The following is a 16,292-nucleotide window of genomic DNA, read 5'->3' as shown; positions in this document are numbered from 1 at the left end:
GCTGTGTTTGATGGGAATGGTGGCTGCGTTTGATGGGCACGGCGGCTGCGTTTGATGGGAATGGTGGCTGCGTTTGATGGGCACAGTGGCTGCGTTTGATGGGCACAGTGACTGCGTTTGATGGGAACGGTGGCTGTGTTTGATGGGCACAGCGGCTGCATTTGATGGGCACAATGGCTGCATTTGATGGGAACAGTGGCTGCATTTGATGGGAACGGTGGCTGCATTTGAAGGGAACGGTGGCTGCGTTTGATGGGCACAATGGCTGCGTTTGATGAGAACGGTGGCTGAATTTGATGAGAACGGTGGCTGCATTTGATGGGAACGGTGGCTGCGTTTGATGGGAACGGTGGCTTCGTTTGATGGGAACTGTGGCTGCGTTTGATGGGAACGGTGGCTGCGTTTGATGGGAACGGTGGCTGCATTTGATGGGAACGGTGGCTGCGTTTGATGAGCACAGTGGCTGCGTTTGATGGGCACAGTGGCTGCATTTGATGGGAACGGTGGCTGCGTTTGATGGGAACGGTGGCTGCGTTTGATGGGAACGGTGGCTGCGTTTGATGGGAACGGTGGCTGCGTTTGATGGGCACAGTGGCTGCGTTTGATGGGATCAATTGAAGCCACTGTGTCCATCAAACTCAGCTACCGTGCCTATCAATTGCCGCGTTTGATGGGCACAGTGGCTGCAATTGATGTTTTTTTTTTCAGTTTGTTTGCGCCCCCAAAAAAATTTGAGCACCAGCCGCCACTGGTTTTATGTACAGGGTGCAGAGTTCAGAAGTGCGCTACATACAGAGTGCAGAGTTCAGCAGTATACAATGTACAGAGTGCAGAGTTCAGGGGTGCGCTATGAGTGCAGGGTATAGGGGTGCACTGTATACAGAGTGCAGGGTTTAGGGGTGCACTATGCACAGAGTTTAGGAGTGCGCTACATACAAAGTGCAGAGTTTCTCATGGTCTGAGAGATTATTCTCGCTCTCAGATTCTGGAGAGCTGTCTACATCCAGAATCTGCTGAAAGCAAAGTCGTCCCTTGTAAATACAGAAGATTTTTGTGTTTACAAGTGAAAACGGGGTGTGGGAGCAGAGGGTGAAGTCGGAGGTGGCGGAATGGAGATCTGCCTGCCAAAAACTTGGTGGGAGGGCCACATGACACGGCCTGGTGAGCCGGGTTCAGCCCGCGGGCCTTGTGTTTGTGTGCTAGTTATTCGGGTTTTTTTTAACCAGTACCAGCAGAGATTCGTCAGCATGTGTTGCATTTGTTTGCTCCTAGTGCGAAGTGCCCGCCAATGGCCCTTTTTCTAAACCGCCTGCGACAGGCTAGAGACACTGCTCTTATATACTTGAAAACAGGGCCGCCATCAGGGGGGTACAGGCAGTACACCTGTAAGTTTAAAAAAAAATAAAAAATTATATATTTTTTTTATTTCTTTTTATTAAAGGGCCCAGAGGTCCTGGATGGCTAACCCACCTTTATATATTTATTTATATTTATATATATATATATATATATATATATATATATATATATATATATATATATTTATATATTTTTATATATATATATGTATATTTATATATATATATATGTATATTTATATATATATATATGTATATTTATATATATATATATATATATATATATATATATATATATATATATATATATATATATATATATATATATATATATATATATATATATATATTGTTTTGTAAGCACAGGTTATTGCTATTTTTTGCATTTGTATAATTTTTTTCATAAACGTACCATATTATATTTTCCAATAATACGAGGAGCTTAAAATCCAATTAACACTCATTTCTACATTACAGATAATTATTCAGCTTCAAAGAATCCATCGCTCTGCTTACTTCTTAAATAACTGCTCCTATTTTAAATCTCTCTTTTTTTAAATGAAAATAATTATTGTCCTGAAATCATTTCATTTAATTTTTTTAATTAAGTCTCAGAATAGTTTTTTATAATTTTTTATTTTTTCATAACAGCTCTGCCTTATATGTTAGACTTTTTTTCTGCATGATTACTGAAATAATATAAGAATCCATAAAGAAGATAAATTAGGCCTATGCTAATTGCAGCGTGTCCCGTCGTATGATGGAAACAGCAAGGTCGGCGAAAGAGGAAGGCGAGCCGTTGGTGATGCGGTAATTAAATGCGGTGGATTAATGTAATTAAATTGGATATGATGAATTTGTGAGGCCTGTTGTGTTGCAGAGCTTGACTGCAGTACCTGATAATTGGCCAGCAGATGGCAGCAGAGTCTAACTGATTTACACTCTGAGCACATAATCACCTATGGCTGGGAATACAATACTCTAAACAGCCACTAGATGGCGCTGTAGCATCACTTTTTTGATACTTATTATTCCATTTTGTGAATGATTTTTTGAGCTTCAAGCACTTACACTGAAAGGAGACAATGAATAGATTTTTTTATACTGCTGATAAAGCAAAAGTGTCCCTGTTGTTTAATTGATCTTAAATAATTTTATGACTTAATATGCTTAACAACAGATGCGATACAAAGTGGTGATATTAGCAATCTTGGGCTAGATTCAGCAATGATTTACGCCGGTGTATCTATAGATACGCCGCGTAAATTCAAAGCTGTGCCGGCGTATCTTCTTACTGTATTCAGAAAGCTAGATACGCCGACATTAGCCTAAGATGCGACTGGCGTAAGTCTCTTACACGTCGTATCTTAGGGTGCATATTTACGCTGGCCGCTAGGTGGCGCTTCCGTCGTAGAATATGCAAATGACCTAAATACGCAGATTCACAAATTTACGTACGCCCGGCGCAATTTTTTTACGTCGTTTACGTTAGGCTTTTTCGGCGTAAGGTTGTTCCTGCTATTATGAGGCGTACGCAATGTTAAATATGGACGTCGTTCCCGCGTCTAATTTAGAATTTTTTACGTCGTTTGCGCAAGTCGTTCGCGAATAGGGCTGGACGTAATTCACGTCGAAACCAATGACATCCTTGCAGCGTACTTTGGAGCAATGCACACTGGGAAATTCCACGGACGGCGCATGCGCCGTTCGAGGAAAAAAGTCAATCGCTTCGGGTCACCATCCATTTACATAAAACACGCCCCCCTCATACTCATTTAAATTAGGCGCGCTTACGCCGGCCCCATTTACGCTACCCAGCCGCAACTTACGGAGCAAGTGCTTTGTGAATACAGCACTTGCCCCTGTAAGTTGCGGCACCGTAGCGTAAAAACCATACACTACGCCCGCACAATTGTACGTCCCCCTACCTGAATCTAGCCCTTTGTTTTGTTTAAAAGCAACAAAGTATTCCTCCCGGACTCCATACTGTTCCCTATTCTGGGAAATAAATAATAATAATAATAATTAAAAAAAAGCAACACAGTATTAGCTCCCCTTAGGGGGAGTCTGGTTTTATTTTGCCGTTCTTTAGCAGAACTTGGGTGTAGCAGCTAAAATTGGTCACTAGATGGCAGCATACGCTCACTGATTTGTAGGCTGCGCACATATTCCAGTTACAGACATAAAATAATAATTTATGGCTTTGGGGACACCATTAAGCTGGCTCATACATAAGAGTTCCTTAGGGGAACTTAGACTGCCCACTCTAAACATTGACTTAATATTAGTCATGCATCCCCCATTACACAGTACAGGGGCCAAGAAAATGCCGTAGTCCCACATTCCCTCATGCTGCACAACGCAGAGCCCTAAACATAGTCTTTTTGGTGTCTTTATGGGGGATGTGGTCATAAAAAGATAATTTGAGTGTTAAAAAAAAATCTACTGCATCCAGGATCCAGCAGGATTTTCATAGTGCTTCCTGTGAAGAGTCAGTTATAGCACATCTGTATATCCACATGGTTCAGCAATTGTATATGATGAACACCAAGCAGGGCCGGTGCTAGACTATTTTGCTCCCTAGGCAAGACCAGATACTCGCACCCCCCCCAAAAAAATATCAAGGCTGCAAATGCAGCCCGTTCAGGGATGCTTTCTCACCTCCTTGCCAATGTTAGCTCCATGTGGAGGCTGACTGGGGAGCAAGGAGGAAGAGATGTTGCGCGCAGCACTGCTTGCGCAGCACTTCATGGGCTGGATACCTCTTCTTCACGGATTGGCTGAAGTTTGCAGATGGCGGGTTTGTTGCATCCAATCCTGCAGTGGTATGCAGACCGTCAGTGTAGTGTGTGGGGAACAGGGCAGCTATCAGACATTTTGGGGCCCCTTACACAGCTTTAGGGGGCTGGGTTTCCCGGGCCTGACCCACTTACATCAGGGTCCCCAAAGTTCCCCTTTTACATCAGGGTCCCCAGAGCCCCCCTCCTTTTATCAGTGTCTCCAGAGACGTGTCCCCCTAACATTAGGGTCCCCAAAGCCCCCCTCCTTTCAGGGTCCCAAGAGTCTCCTCTCCTTAAATCATATAAACAAAACACACACCAGTAAAGCGCACTACAAGGTTGTTTTTTACTCTCCTTAAACCTGATTCCCCCCCGTACATCAGGGTCCCCAGACTTGCCCCTCTTACATCAGGGTCCCCATAGTTCTCCCTCCTTAAATCAGTGTCCCCAGAGTTTCCCCCTTACATCAGGATCCTCAGAGTTCCCCCTCCTTAAATCAGGGTCCCCAGAGTTTCCCCCTCCTACATCAGGGTCCCCATAGTTCCCCCTCCTTAAATCAGGGTCCCCAGAGTTTCCCCCTTACATCAGGATCCCCAGAGTTCCCCCTCCTTAAATCAGGGTCCCCAGAGGTTGCCATTACATCAGAGAACCCACTTTCAATAGGGTCCCCAAAGTCCCCCCCCCCCTTACATCAGGGTCCTCCAGAGTCCCCCTCCTTAAATCAGGGACCCGGGTTCTCACTTTCATTAGGATCCCCAAAGTCACCCTCCGTATATCAAGGTCCCTTACATCAGGGTCTGCAAAGTTCCCCTGGTACATTAGGGTCCCCAGAGTCCCCCCTCCTTTCATCAGTGTCTCCAGAGCCATGTCCCCCTTACATCAGGGTCCCCAGAGTCACCCCCTCCTTTTATCAGTGTCCCCAGAGTCATGTCCCCCTTACATCAGGGTCCCAAGAGTCTCCTCTCCTTAAATCATATAAACAAAACACACACACACCAGTAAAGCGCACTACAAGGTTGTTTTTTACTTTCCTTAAACCAAGGTCCCCAGATTTCCCCCCCTTACATCAGGGTCCCCAGAGTTGTCCTTCTTACATCTGGGTCCCCATAGTTCCCCCTCCTTAAATAAGGGTCCCCAGAGTTCCCACCTTACATCAGGGTCCCCAGAGTTCCCCCTCCTTAAATCAGGGTCCCCAGAGTTTGCCCTTACATCAGAGACCCCCACATTCAACAGGGTCCCCAAAGTTCCCCTCTTACATCAGGGTCCCCAGAGTCCCCCCTCCTTTTATCAGTGTCCCCAGAGCCATGCCCCCCTTACATCAGGGTCCCCAGAGTCACCCCTCCTTTTATCAGTGTCCCCAGAGTCATGTCCCCTTTACATCAGGGTCCCCAGAGTCACCCCCTCCTTTTATCAGTGTTTCCAGAGTCGTGTCCCCCTTTACATCAGGGACCCAAGAGTCCCCTCTCCTTAAATCATATAAAAAAACACACACCAGTAAAGCGCACTACAAGGTTGTTTTTTACACTCCTTAAACCAAGGTCCCCAGAGTTCCTCCACCTTAAACCAGGGTCCCAAGAGTTCCCCCTCCCCTTACACCAGGGTCCCCAGAGTTCCTCCTCTTTAAATCAGGGTCCCCAGAGTTTGCCCTTACATCAGATACCCCACTTTCAATAGGGTCCCAAAAGTCCCCCCTTATATCAGGGTCCCCCTCCTTAAATCAGGGACCCGGGTTCCCCTTTCATTAGGATTCCCAAAGTCACCCCCTTACATCAGGGTCCCCAAAGTGACCTTTAAAAACCCAAGCACTGAGAACAACAGGTGGCGGTGGATGCTGCCAGCCGCCATACAGTCAAGGACAGCTTGGATTACTGCACAGCTTGCTCTGTTGCTGAGTGGCTCGGCTGTGGCCGCAGGGATGCAGCAGGGATGCTGACTGGGTATTTGGGTAAGATGCTCAGGGGGTTTTGGACCCAGCAACAAATGGTTGGGCCTTATATTTATTGGCCCCTTTACCCACTCTCCATCTGCCTGTGCACCTGCAGCAGCTGGTGGGAGAGGGAAAATGGCAGCGCTCCGGGGGGCAAGGGGGTGTGCCCGAGCGCACAGGTGGGAATCAGATGTGGGCAGTACACAGTGGAGGACAGGAGGACAATTACAGAACAATGCACTGTGTCTATGTCTCTCCCTCCAGCAGCTGGAAGCCGGTGGGAGAGAGGGGGAGAAACCAACTTTCAGCTGCTGGAGGGAGGGACACAGACACAAGAAAGCTGCTGGAGGGAGGGACACAGACACAAGACAATGTGCTCCCTAATCTCCCTGCTGCCTGGGCCCCCTGTGTGCCCGGGCCCCCTGAAGGAGGACCAGTGGTACCCCCCCTATCGACAGCCCTGACGTTGATAAACATACCTTGGCAGACATGGGATTAAACTAGGATGTCAGAGGACACAGACAGCAATAGTATTAGAAGTATGGGGAAGAATTAGGACCTCTGGGAAGGTACATTCACCGGGATAGGATGTCAGAGGACACAGACAGCAATGGTATTAGAAGTGTGGGGAAGAATTAGGACCTCTGGGGAGGTACATTCACCGGGATAGGATGTCAGAGGACACAGACAGCAATGGTATTAGAAGTGTGGGGAAGAATTAGGACCTCTGGGGAGGTACATTCACCGGGATAGGATGTCAGAGGACACAGACAGCAATGGTATTAGAAGTGTGGGGAAGAATTAGGACCTCTGGGGAGGTACATTCACCGGGATAGGATGTCAGAGGACACAGACAGCAATAGTATTAGAAGTGTGGGGAAGAATTAGGACCTCTGGGGAGGTACATTCACTGGGATAGGATGTCAGAGGACACAGACAGCAATGGTATTAGAAGTGTGGGGAAGAATTAGGCCCTCTGGGGAGGTACATTCACCGGGATAGGATGTCAGAGGACACAGACAGCAATGGTATTAGAAGTGTGGGGAAGAATTAGGACCTCTGGGGAGGTACATTCACCGGGATAGGATGTCAGAGGACACAGACAGCAATGGTATTAGAAGTGTGGGGAAGAATTAGGACCTCTGGGGAGGTACATTCACCGGGATAGGATGTCAGAGGACACAGACAGCAATGGTATTAGAAGTGTGGGGAAGAATTAGGACCTCTGGGGAGGTATATTCACCGGGATAGGATGTCAGAGGACACAGACAGCAATGGTATTAGAAGTGTGGGGAAAAATTAGGACCTCTGGGGAGGTACATTCACTGGGAAAGGATGTCGGAGGAAACAGACAGCAATGCAAACCTAAAAGAGCATTCTCCACTATGTCCAAGTACAAAAACTGAGGCTGGAGTTCGACTTCAAGTGTATGTAGACCCCAAAATTAAACCTTTCCTAATTGGTCCCTTTTGGTCGGTTAAATATTGTGTCATCTCTTTCGTTCCTCGAGCTGGTTTTGTATTTTTTTGTATTTTTTGCACCCATGTTAAAAAAAAAGAGACCCTGGAAAATACAATGGCGGTAGTTCCAATTTTTCATGTAACAATTTATTAACTCAATGGTTTAGCAAGTGCAAAATTAACACAATTTATTTTTAATTTTAGGGCACATAAACACAATCTATTACCCATTTTTTTTTTTTAAAACATATAAGATGAAGTTGAACTGAGTAAAGAGATACCCAACATGCCAAGTTTTAAAATTGTGTGCCCTGGCGAAAAGACTTCACTTCAGTACCCTAAATTTTCCATATGCGACACATTAAATGCCCCCTACAGGTCATCAGTTTAGCATTAATCGTTAATATTGGGCCGAGAATTATTATTCTCACTCTGGCGTGTGCGGCGATAAGTAACATCTGTAGTGCAATCAATGTTTCCATAAGTAGCCTCCCCTCACGCATGTGTTTGCGTACATGTGTATGTGGGGGTGGGGTAGAGGACTCACAACTTTTTTTTTTAGGGGGGGGAGGGGTTAAGTGCTTGGGTGTAACTTTAATTGTTTTACTCTTTTATTTTTCATTTCACTCAGCTTTCTTTTTTTATCACATAGTGCAGGGGTCTCCAAACTTTCTAAACAAAACCCCCCCAACAAAACAAAAACAAAAAACTGCAAATCAAAGGCATTATGAGCCAGTATGCATAGCATAGCAGGCCAGTGGGAGCAGTAAATGCCCCATCATTGGTATAAGTGGGATGAATAGTGCCCCATCATTAGTTTCAGTTGGAGGAATAGTGCCCAATCATTGGTGTCAGTGGGAGGGATAGTGTCCCACCATTGATGTCAGTGGGGTGAATAGTGTCCTATAATTTGTGGCAGTGGGATGAATAGTGTCCCATCATTGGTGTCAGTGGGATAAATAGTGTCCCATCATTGGTGTCAGTGGGATGAATAGTGTCCCATCATTGGTGTCAGTGGGATAAATAGTGTCCCATCATTGGTGTCAGTGGGAAGAATAGTGAACCATCATTGGTGTCAGTAGGATGAATAGTGAACCATCATTGGTGTCAGTGGGATGAACAGTGAACCATCATTGGTGTCAGTAGGATGAATAGTGAACCATCATTGGTGTCAGTAGGATGAATAGTGTCCCATCATTGGTGTCAGTGGGAAGAATAGTGTCCCATCATTGGTGTCAGTGGGAAGAATAGTGTCCCATCATTTGTGTCAGTGGGATGAATAGTGTCCCATCATTGGTGTCAGTGGGATGAATAGTGTCCCAACAATGGTGTCAGTGGGAAGAATAGTGCCCCATCTTTGGTGTCAGTGGGATGAATCATGCCCCATTTTTCATTTCACTCAGCTTTCTTTTTTTATCACATAGTGCAGGGGTCTCCAAACTTTCTAAACAAAACCCCCCCCAACAAAACAAAAACAAAAAACTGCAAATCAAAGGCATAATGAGCTAGTATGCATAGCATAGCAGGCCAGTGGGAGCAGTAAATGCCCCATCATTAGTATAAGTGGGATGAATAGTGCCCCATCATTAGTGTCAGTTGGAGGAATAGTGCCCAATCATTGGTGTCAGTGGAAGGAAAAGTGCCCCATCATTGGTGTCAGTGGGATGAATAGTGTCCCACCATTGGTGTCAGTGGGAGGAATAGTGTCCCATCATTGGTGTCAGTGGGAAAAATAGTGCCCCATCATTGGTGTCAGTGGGGTGAATAGTGTCCTATAATTTGTGGCAGTGGGATGAATAGTGTCCTATCATTGGTGTCAGTGGGAGGAATAGTGTCCCATCATTGTTGACAGTGGGAGGAATAGTGTCCCATCATTGTTGACAGTGGGAGGAATAGTGTCCCATCATTGGTGTCAGTGGGAAAATTGTGCCCCATCAATGGTGTCAGTGGGGTGAATAGTGTCCTATAATTTGTGGCAGTAGGATGAATAGTGTCCTATCATCGGTGTCAGTGGGAGGAATAGTGTACCATCATTGTTGACAGTGGGATGAATAGTGTCCCACCATTGGTGTCAGTGGAAGGAATAGTGTCCAATCATTGTCAGTGGGATGAATAGTGAACCATCATTGGTGTCAGTGGGATGAATAGTGTCCCATCATTGGTGTCAGTGGGAGGAATAGTGTCCCATCATTGGTGTCAGTGGGAGGAATAGTGTCCCATCATTGGTGTCAGTGGGAGGAATAGTGTACCATCATTGGTGTCAGTGGGAAGAATAGTGCCCCATTGCTGGGTTCAGTAGGAAGAATAGGGCCCTGCAGTTGGTGTCAGTGGTATAAATAGTGCCCTATTGTTGGCACCAGTGACAGAAATTATGCCTCATTGTTGATGTCAGGCAAAGGAATTATGCCCCAAGGGCCGGATAAAGACAAGCAAAGGGCCACATCTGGCCCCTGGGCCCCAGTTTGGAGACCACTCACATCGTTGATCAGAAGTCCCCTATGTGATACAATTTTGCTGTGACGGGTTTCAGTCAAACTAAGAAATTATGCTTTGCCGGTCCTGAGTCTGCAGGAGGGACAGCACAGCCTGGCTAACATGGCGGGGGGTCCACAAAGGGATATCCTAGTCAGTGTGACCATGCTGCTCCTTAAATATAGTGCAGTAAATAAGTGTTGTTACCCTGGGGGGCGGGAAGTGTCCTACTAGTTGCAGGGTCACCAAGGACTACAGAACAGCTCCCCCTATGTTATTGAGATCAGGAAAGTGGTAGGTGGTCTGTAGTCCTAATACACTTCGTGTCCTAGTGTGACAACTCTGCTTCATTTATACAGACAAAGGCGTTGTTACTCCGGGACAGGAAGGGCGTTACTGGCAGGATCGGCAGTTGAGAATAAGAAAGAAAGAAAACTAAAGTGGCCACCACATCTAAGGACTGGTAATCTGCTACATAGTACATTCTTCTTCTTGGGCTGAGATCCTGTATATTTTATATAATAGAGTCACATATTCCATGGTCTTAGAATAGGAGGTCAATTCACAGGAATTACCATAATGCTTTGGTACCCTTCGAATGGTGGTGTGTTCAGCTTGTGCCTCAAGGACATCCAATGATTGGTCAGAATATTCAAAACTCCCAATGAGAAAAATCACACACACACCAGGCACTGCTGAGATTCGAACTCAGGATCTCCTGTTTACTAGACAGGCGCTTTAACCAACTAAGCCACAGCGCCCCGGTGGAAAAAGCTCCTTCACAAGGTCCTCCAGAGTGTAGGCCAATAGACAAACACTCCTTATATTGGTGGTGGTCAACCTTCTTGATATGAAAAATGGAAAGTTTCCCCAGGGGGGTTTTAAGCAGCAAAGAAATACAAAGGTAATTATTTAAAAGTTTTTAATATGTCAAAGACTGATGGAGATAGGTACAAATGAACAATTAATTGGATTTGTTATATAAAAGAAAGCTCTGGTAGGTGACACAAACAACAACAAAAACATCACCTAAGGCAAGAGCCACCCCAAAGAAAACATGGTTTGCCAAATATATTTACAACATTGCTATCCACATGAAAACCCCAATGCATTTCGACCCTTTGTTTTTCTGGTCTTCTTCAGGGGGATTTTCAAATTCTAGGGAAATATATAAAAGAATATAATTTAGGACATTTGACAGTATACAAAACATTATTTAACATTTCAAATTGTGCAAGAGATCTGTCTACTGTTATATAGAGGTGTATTTACCATACAGTGGATGAGAGGGTGAGGATGTGTCACACAGACCAGATAGCTAAAAACATTGGTGTTCATCGATGAGCTATCTGGTCTGTGTGACACATCCTCACTCTCTCATCCACTGTATGGTAAATACATCTCTATATAACAGTAGACAGATCTCTTGCACAATTTGAAATGTTAAATAATGTTTTGTATACTGTCAAATGTCCTAAATTATATTCTTTCATATATTTCCCTAGAATTCAAAAATCCCCCTGAAGAAGACCAGAAATACAAAGGGTCGAAATGCATTGGGGTTTTCATGTGGATAGCAATGTTGTAAATATAATTGGCAAACCATGTTTTCTTTGGGATGGCTCTTGCCTCACGTGATGTTTTTGTTGTTGTTTGTGTCACCTACCAGAGCTTTCTTTTATATAACAAATCCAAGTAATTATTCATTTGTACCTATCTCCATCAGTCTTTGACACATTAAAAACTTTTATATAATTACCTTTGTATATTTTTTGCTGCTTAAAAAAAACCTGGGGGGAAACTTTAAATTTTTTGTACAATTTTGGGTTGTGCAGCCGCGGGCATTCTCTCATATGTGTTCTCTGATTTTTTTAACCTTCGGGATATAGGGAGCCTCAGGTGTGCATCACCAGAGGACGGCACAGAATGTTGTCAGAGGCTACAGACATACAGCAGGAGACTGTTAGAAACCACAAGTATCCTACAAGGGATGGTCAAAGGCTACAGGCATTCTACAGGAGGTGGTCAGAGACTGTAGACATGTAGCAGGAGACTGTTAGAGACCACAGGTATCCTACAAGGGATGGTCAAAGGCTACAGGCATTCTACAGGAGGTATACAACAAAAAAAACGCGCTACCACAACACAATTAGTTAGGCAGCGGCTAGCGTGTGATGACAGGAAAATAAAACAATATAAAAGCCGCGCCAAATATCAAAACAAATATAAATATAACAGTTAGACAGTCCACAGGTGGTATAAATAGTAGTGGATTTTCAACTGGTTCTCCAGCAAAGACAGAATCACTGTATTAATCAGAGGCTGATTTGCATGTAGAGATGTTAACTTTTCAATGCACCTGGTGACATGCATACAATGTGTGAGATCCCACCACCAGAAATGTATATCAGCTTACCAGATGGCAAGCCTTTAGTGCAGTTGGCTATAGCCCAGCCACGGCCTTTAAATCCCCTGGGCTAAGATGTTTCAAGATTCCCAGTCGAAATGGCAGCCTTGGTGTTGAAGGTGATGCGTGTTTGCGGTTTAGGACGCAACGCAACCCGTCAATACAACAGCAGAACGACAAACGTAACCCAATCCGGCTCACATGCAGGCAGGAAGACAGAAAGGGACGCAATAGCGTGATACCGTAGGTATAACAGATTTATTAAAAAAGTAATGTACTTACACTTAAGCAGTATAAAAACAGCATGTAAATGTGGGTAAAAAGCCGGCCGGCTTGAGGAGCCCTCCTCCTAGGCGTGGTGACGTCACTGACGCTGCCTCCAGACGCGTTTCGTCCTATTGGACGTTCTCAATGGGGGTAGGGCTAGCAACAGTGAGGCACCTTATATAGCAGCCACTCAATGCAAAGGGTGGTCCATAGAAACAGACCCCGCCATCTTTATTGAGGGAAAAACTTGCCCATACAACCGCGCACAATAGCGCGGCCAGGGAAAAGAGTATAAAGCATTCACCATCGTTTTTATAACGAGGATGGAGTTTCACTCTCTGCGGATTGGTAATATAAATATAAAAAAGTGTAGTCCTTGAACATACAACATAAAGAGGACAGGAGAACCGAGGGAAGATCTATACATCCGGCACAAGACAAAAATCCCCTTGGCTCAGTGTGGCCATCTTGTGGATAAAGTTAAAATCTCTTTTTGAAGGAGATAAATTCATTCCTGACAATACACGGTTTAAGAGGAATCAAAGCCTCTAATCTAACAGAAGATTTTTTTTTATGGGATTTATCGATTATATCCAAAAGAGATTCTCAGACTCTTATATAATATTTAATAAAGTCCTCATCAAAAATTATTTATTTCATCTTATTAACTAAATGATATGAGGCTTTGTAGTGTACTAAAAGCCATTAGGAAAAAAGGAAAAAATAAAATAAAAAATAAAAATTATATGAAATAAACAAACAAATCACGGGGCTTGTTGTGATACACACCCTATGATCAGCGTGATCCAAGGATCCTTAATGGCCCAAGGATATGAGTTTAAATATTGAATATAAGTTATTCTTTTTTAGTGCTTATTTTATTTAATTAACTTATGTGAAAGTGAATAAATGTGTTCAGTGTAAAAATAATCTTATACATATATATTAAGTCCACCCGGTTTGTCAAAAAACCCCAAGGGGGAAGGGCCAAAAACGGCCAAAGCAGTGCTACAATATAACTAAATATATTTAATGTGAAAATATTTTGAGGCTATAGTACATTCTTTATACAAAGTATAAGAATCCTATAGGAACAAACTTTGTATCTGAATTCTGGACAAAAACCGAAAACGTAGGTATAGCTACAGTTTTAGAATTTAAATTTAAAATTTAAAAAACTTTAAAAAACTTGACGAACTTGAAAACCGCGTCTGTTTCCATGGGACCCTTTGCAGAGGTTCACATCAGGCGTTGTTAATAAAAGCATTCACGTCAGTTTCAATATTCAGGCCATGAGGGCTATATGATTTCAAGCGATGGATCCACCCCATTTCCATTTTAGAAATTTCCCTCACCAGATTACTTCCCCTCCAATGCGCCTTATATTTATCAATCCTGAGGAATAGGGTATTGGAGGGGTCCTTATGATGTTTAAGCCTGTAATGGTTGGACACGGAGTGGTTCTTAAAGCCCGCTAGGATATTTGTAATATGTTCATTTACCCTTACTTGCATTGATCTCTTGGTCCGGCCCACGTATTGCAGCCCGCAAGGGCATTGGACCAAATATACCACCCCTGTGGATGCACAGGTGATACATGGCACAATCTTAAATTCTTTCGATGTGGCTGTAGAGATAAATGATGTTACACATCTTTGGTGGTTGCTACTAAGGGCACATACTCGGCACTTTTTGCATTTGTAGTAGCCTCTAAGCTGATCGAAAAAAACAATACCTCTAAGGGGAGGGTCAATAACGTTGATAGAGATCTTATTTCTAAGAGACTGCACCCCTTTAAAGATCACCTTGGGTTTTGGTGGTAAGATTTCCCTCAACACTGGATCACTCCTGGCGATGTGCCAATGTTTGTGAATTAAATGTGAAATGGAACGGTGTTGGATGGAATAGGAGGTAATGAAAGGTACACCATCCGGAAGTTGACTACCCGCACTCCGTTCTCTTTCTTGTAGTAGTTCACCTCTATCTATAGTTGTGATCTGGTCTAGAGTTTCTCTCAAAGATCGCTCATTGTACCCTTTCTCCAAAAACCTCTCCGTTAGGACCCCAGCTTGATCTAAAAACTCTTGGTGGTCCGAACAATTGCGCCTCAACCTGAGGTATTGGCTCTTAGGAACTCCTTTCAGCCAAGGTGCATGATGACAGCTATCGGTGGGGATAAAGGCGTTACGGTCAGTATCCTTAAAGTAAGTGGAGGTGACAAAGGCACCATTCTTGATACTGATCTTCAAATCTAAATAATGGACATTTACTTGACTTGCCTCATATTTTAATTCGATCCCCCTGGTATTAGAGTTGAGATCAGAGATGAACTGATTGAGATCCTCGTGTTCACCGGCCCATAGGAGGAGGATGTCATCGATGTACCTTGCCCATAGGGCCACTTGGGGTACATTTTTTGCTAGCCCTACCCCCATTGAGAACGTCCAATAGGACGAAACGCGTCTGGAGGCAGCGTCAGTGACGTCACCACGCCTAGGAGGAGGGCTCCTCAAGCCGGCCGGCTTTTTACCCACATTTACATGCTGTTTTTATACTGCTTAAGTGTAAGTACATTACTTTTTTAATAAATCTGTTATACCTACGGTATCACGCTATTGCGTCCCTTTCTGTCTTCCTGCCTGCATGTGAGCCGGATTGGGTTACGTTTGTCGTTCTGCTGTTGTATTGACGGGTTGCGTTGCGTCCTAAACCGCAAACACGCATCACCTTCAACACCAAGGCTGCCATTTCGACTGGGAATCTTGAAACATCTTAGCCCAGGGGATTTAAAGGCCGTGGCTGGGCTATAGCCAACTGCACTAAAGGCTTGCCATCTGGTAAGCTGATATACATTTCTGGTGGTGGGATCTCACACATTGTATGCATGTCACCAGGTGCATTGAAAAGTTAACATCTCTACATGCAAATCAGCCTCTGATTAATACAGTGATTCTGTCTTTGCTGGAGAACCAGTTGAAAATCCACTACTATTTATACCACCTGTGGACTGTCTAACTGTTATATTTATATTTGTTTTGATATTTGGCGCGGCTTTTATATTGTTTTATTCTACAGGAGGTGGTCAGAGACTGTAGACATGTAGCAGGAGACTGTTAGAGACCACAGGTATCCTACAAGGGATGGTCAAAGGCTACAGGCATTTAACAGGAGGTGGTCAGAGACTGTAGACATGTAGCAGGAGACTGTTAGAGACCACAGGTATCCTACAAGGGATGGTCAAAGGCTACAGGCATTCTACAGGAGGTGGTCAGAGACTGTAGACATGTAGAAGGAGACTGTTAGAAACCAAAGGTATCCTACAAGGGATGGTCAAAGGCGACAGGCATTCTAAGGAAGGTGGTCAGAGACTGTAGACATGCAGCTGGAGACTGTTAGAGACCAAAGGTATCCTACAAGGGATGGTCAAAGGCTACAGGCATTCTACAGGAGGTGGTCAGAGACTGTAGACATGTAGCAGGAGACTGTTAGAGACCACAGGTATCCTACAAGGGATGGTCAAAGGCTACAGGCATTCTACAGGAGGTGGTCAGAGACTGTAGACATGTAGAAGGAGACTGTTAGAAACCAAAGGTATCCTACAAGGGATGGTCAAAGGCTACA

At 44.2% G+C, this 16,292-nt stretch overlaps 1 protein-coding gene and 1 non-coding gene across 2 annotated transcripts in view; both read right to left on the bottom strand.

Moving 5' to 3' along the window:
* Positions 1–16,292, bottom strand: part of KCNAB3 (potassium voltage-gated channel subfamily A regulatory beta subunit 3) — a 171,399-nt gene that overhangs the window by 137,438 nt on the left and 17,669 nt on the right. The gene's annotated exons all lie outside the window — the stretch shown is intronic.
* On the bottom strand, positions 10,685–10,758 carry TRNAT-AGU. The gene has a single exon. It is a non-coding gene; the product is annotated as a tRNA-Thr (tRNA).

Source organism: Rana temporaria, chromosome 3 (assembly GCF_905171775.1).
Source record: "Rana temporaria chromosome 3, aRanTem1.1, whole genome shotgun sequence".
In the NCBI taxonomy this organism is placed as follows: domain Eukaryota; kingdom Metazoa; phylum Chordata; class Amphibia; order Anura; family Ranidae; genus Rana; species Rana temporaria.
Note: the sequence above shows the minus strand (reverse complement) of the source record. Positions and strands in the feature narration are given on the sequence as shown.